Genomic DNA, 5,382 nt, shown 5'->3' on the forward strand with positions numbered 1-5,382 from the left:
ATTTTATTTATATGTTTAAAGAAACAAGTGTATTCAATAATATTTGCATATTTCTTGAATAAAATATAAAATATTAAGCTCAACAAATTAATATAAAGTTTTAAGCACTTTAAAACACGCTACTTATATTTTCTAGTTCACAGGCTTATTATCACAGTATTGAAAACAGTTTGATTTATCTTTATCAATCGATAATGATACCATTCTACAACTTATTTTTAATTTCTTGTAATATTTTAAGCTTTTCTTCTTTGTAATGTTTATCATATTCTAATTTCTGTCTTTTAAGTTCTATCATATCCCTAAAAAAATCTGTTTTATTAAACGTAGAACGTTTTGAACTTGGAAAAAATTATTCCAACTTTTACATGCTCAAAAAAACTGTAAAACTGTGCAAATAGTAATATAAGAAAAATGACTTACCTAAACTTGGTATATGATTTTCATTAATATGTTGGCCAAGAGGTATGCTTGATCCTGCAGTTGAAATTGGCTTTACCAATGGCATTTTACCAAATATTTCATGCAAAGTCTGTAAAGAAATTAAGTTAAATATGAAATTAATATAGTTTATATAATTAAATAATACCTACATCAAAATGTTCCATTGACTTAGGCTCATTACTGGTTTGACGGTTATGGTCTATGCACTTTTTGTATAACTTTTTTAAATTATCGATTTTTGCACTGCACTGGAATGGTGACACAAAATAACCTTTTTCCTTCATTTTGGAAGAAAGATTTTTCGAAAATCATTATTTTTTATTTTTCCATTTTTTAAACGGTCATGTATATCTGAATATACAGATAAAAGCAGCTTCGTTTCATTGTGTGTCCATTTATGTCTTATACTGCCTAAATAAAAATATAAATTATTAAATTTGTAATGTATCTACAAATGCTTATATAATTGCAAATTATTATTACTGAACAATGGCTTCGGATCATCCACATCTTCATTCTCCTCTAACTCTCCTTCCAAATAATTCTGTTCTAGATCATTCATAATTTCTTTGTTTTCTGCCATTTGTGCAGAAGAAGTTATTGTTTTAACTGCTGTAGGAATATCAGTTGATATGCAATTTAATGTCTGAATTTCTATTTCTTTGGTAATTTCATCCGATATTTCTTTAGAATATACAAGACCTATAAACAATAATATATTCAGCAATAGTACTTTTCTATTATCTTTCAGTTACTGCAAATATATTTGTATACCTGTTTCGTTTAGATTAACTTGGTTGAATAATTGTGGATTTATTTGCTTTTGCTTCTCCAAAAATTGTTTAGTATATACATGATCTGAAAATTTATATTAATATAATCAATGTAATTCATTAAATATGACAAAATTTTATAATATAATCAATGTAATTCATTAAATATGACAAAATTTTATAATATACTTATTTGTATTTACCCTTATGGGCCAAGTCATATATATCCTTCTTTACTAAAAACTCGTAAGTTTTATTATTATTTTCCTCTCTGATCTGTAAAAGATACATTATGCTGTCGGACATTTCTATGAGAGCAATTACGGGTAATGTTAATACGGGTTAAACTAGGTTCGGAACACATTTTTCAATTTGGCTAGCTTAGCTAGTTATTGCCAACTTTTGAAAACAAAATATTAGCCAGTAAGTTTGGTACGGAATATGCTAAATGTGGCATAGGTGGGACCCTCCCCCCTCTCCCTCCAGATACTAATTGAATATCACGTTGTCCATTTGTGTTTATGCGACGTCCTAGCGGCATATTTTGTAACTCTTAACAACAACTATCTTTAAGGGTTAATATTTTAGGTCAGTCAATTAAAGCAACCTAGAACATTGATGGAAGAAAACATAAATTTTTTTAAATATAAAAGATATTAAAATTTTACATAGAATCTTTTCTAAAAGTATATATTTATCGAGTCTCAAACTGTAAATATTCTTATAAAGATTTAATTTTTAATTTATTAGTAATTCAAATAAGTTATTAATGACTACTATAAATATTCTAAAATTATAAAAAATGGAAAAAAAAAGAGTCGAAGAGGTCTCGAACCTGGGCTCACCGGTTCCAAAAATCGAGACCTTACCACATGCGCTATAAGAGACTTAAGGATAAGTATGATAAACTTGCATAAACTTTATAGCTACAAATACGCGTACTCGGCTTTTGGAACCGGTGAGCCCAGGTTCGAGACCTCTTTGACTCTTTTTTTTCCATTTTTTATAATTTTAGAATATTTATAGTAATCATTAATAACTTATTTGAATTGATAACGAAATAAAAATTAAATTTTTATAAGAATATTTTGAGCGTAATTATGGAATATTAAAACCCCATTTTTATATATTTTTTAATCTAATATGTTCATGGCAATAAAGAAACATTCTACAATAAAAAAAAAAATTTATTGGATGGAATCGAACTCGAATCTGAGGTTTGAAAGATGCAGGAGGATTGAAGCAGGACGAAAAGGAATTTTACTCGGCTCTTCAGCTAAACGAAAGTTAGATCGAGAGGGAGAGAGAGATCCGATAAAACTATGCCGTTCTCTCTCGAACTCGATGTATAGCGAAGATGTCCGAAGCTGAGCGATGGTAACCGAAGGTGGTTGCACACGCATTCGCACCACAGTAATGGTGTGTTTGTCTAACAAAGTGCTTGTCATTCGCGTCCGACAGATGGCGTTAGTGGGTTTATGGAATTTTCGACTTCTAACAAGCATCAGCGCCGCCTACCGGCAAGGATTATTTGAGGACAATGCCATGAGCAATCTCCCGTTTCATCTCTGTATATAGTACCTTTTGAGTTTGCTGAAATGGAGTCATTTTCGAGACGTTGGAATTTATTTTTGAGTATTTTTGCTTTGTTCCAAATGTAGTAATTTTTATAATTCGTATAATAATTATAATAATAGTAAATAAGTTTTAATATTAGAATTAGGAAAGTTTTTGTTTGTATGGCATTAAAACGTTCTGAGAAAATCAATCAGTATTGAATACTGTAAGGACTCTCGAACGCTATTCAATGCGTTGTTTATGTTTACATCCGATGGACCGAAAGAACAGTCCGTTGGAGTTCTGAGAATTTTTGTGAACGAAAAGATGTGTATCTGGAGGGGATAGCGTTGCGTTGCCAGTCCAGTCTGGCTAGAGAAGCCATCGAGTAGGGAATAAAGAAGAATATATTAAGGATGTTCTACCCCAAAATGATTTTCATAAGATTGTTTAAATTTTAATTGAAATGGGTTAAATATAACAATATTGACACGATAGTCAAATCTGAGATTGATGACACGTTTCTAGCTAGAGAAATTCAATATCAATGTTATCACTTTTACTATGGAACATATAGGAGATTCTGCTAAAAAGACAACATTTTTACTAATATTAGATAAACGGTTCTTTAGATTTTGTTAAATAATAAATGCTTTACGGATTATACTTGTTAACAGCACATAAAAAAAAATGAAAAATAAGACACGTACCGTTGCCGAGAAAATTTAAATTAAAGTTTTATTGTTACACGATAAACGTGAAAGTTAGTAAATATGGCAGCGTCGCATATGCGCGCGCAACTGCGGTACATATATTTACTAGTAATGAGGGAGAATATATATTTTAAAATTATTATTGTACTTAAATTTGTATATCTACATTTTAAATTATATGTTTTAATTGTGGATGCGAAAAATAATAGGATAAGTAGTACAATATAAAGATCGAAAAACATTTGTTCATCTTCCCATGTTGCCGTTATTACAAAAAGCTTAAGTTGCATCCACAACTTCACTATACGCGTTAAGCCATTCGCCGGTGTGAATAGTACCTTTGGGGTAGAACAACCTTAAGTAACGAGTTTAATAATCATTGCCCTGAAACAGTTACCCTACACAAACATAGCTGATATTAGAATTAAAATTTATGGTTTGTGCAAAGGTTTTGAATGATTCAATTTTTTTCCTTTTAACATATTTTTTTGTAAGCCCTATACATCTTTTGTATTCAACATAGTCTAAAAGTTGTCTAGTATGTCTCCATTTTTTGAGGGCAGCTTTTCTAAGATGGATTAACTTGTAACATTCTGAGTCCCACCATGAAACTGGATTGTAATGACATTTATTCGGATTTAAGTTTGGAGTAGGGGTACATTCTATTACTAAGTTAATAATATAATTGGTAAAGAATTCGTATTTTTTAAGGATATCTAGGCATACAATGACCGCCACTAATGGCCTGCAAGATTTTTTTGATGCGTTTAGGAACCATACTTCCCCATGGATTTTTCTCCGCCTGGACTGAGTGACTGGAAAGAGTATAGGATATGTATGATAGGCTATCCTTGTTTAAATGCCTTAAAGAGAAAGAGAGAATCTTATACCGCGTTCAACGTAGTTTCTCCAGGCATTCGTTTCTTATTTTCCTATCTCGGACGTCGCCATTGCTCTTCTCTCTCTAACTCATAGATTTCGATCTGCGTCTTTGTCTAAAATAATTCTACACCACTGGGTGATTTTTTGGTGACTCTATACCACTGGACCTATCTGTGAGTCTTGTGAGAGTGTGAAAAGTGCAGAAATGTCAGTCTGGCAGCGCGGATTTTTAATCAAACGAGTGTTAGTATAAATTGTTAAAGAGTTTTAATTTGTTGGAAAATGTGAATCAGTTATAGTGAAGTTATAAAATTTTTAATGACTTTTCTGGATTATTGAAAAAAATAGGTATAATAAAATTTTTATACTTCTAAAAACTTACATTACGTATTAAGGAAATATATTAAGTTAATTCTTGTCAAAATTAACTTAATATATAAATGTATGAAAGTAGAGTAGCTAAGAGGGTTCTATGACCGGGTGGCGAGGGGGTCGGGGTCCCGCGGGGGTAGGGGAAGTAGGGGAATTGCCCCCTCTGCGGTTGTGCGCATTATCGCTTCCCCCCCCCCCCCCCCCGACGTTAAACTCGTAGGGTACACACGTGACCTTCCCCCTCCATTATCGCGGCCTCCTCCCCCGACGTTAAACTCGTAGGGTACACAAGTGGCCTCCCCCCCCCCCCCCCCCCCTCTTACGTTAAGCAGTGGACGCAGAGAAAGAGAGAAAGAGAGAAGGAGAGAAGGAGAGAAAGAGAGAAAGAGAAAGAGAAAGGGAGGTTGCGAAATGAACGATCGTTGAAGTTTTTAATTAAAATTTATATATATTTTTAATAATATACACATAATAATAATAATGCTCCTAAAACTGCAGCATCTGCGATTAATTGATATACAATGCTTGTTTCTTTAGAAGTTTTTCTTACATTCTATGGCATGATGTACGTATGTTCTGCAAATGTTACACCACTCTGGAAGTGAGCAATTAATATAGAGGTGACCATAATTTTTGCAATT

The sequence above is a fragment of the Prorops nasuta genome, unplaced genomic scaffold, assembly GCF_024137725.1.
Source record: "Prorops nasuta isolate Cenicafe-Biocafe unplaced genomic scaffold, Cenicafe_Pnas_1.2 PNAS00020, whole genome shotgun sequence".
NCBI classification, from domain to species: Eukaryota; Metazoa; Arthropoda; class Insecta; order Hymenoptera; family Bethylidae; genus Prorops; species Prorops nasuta.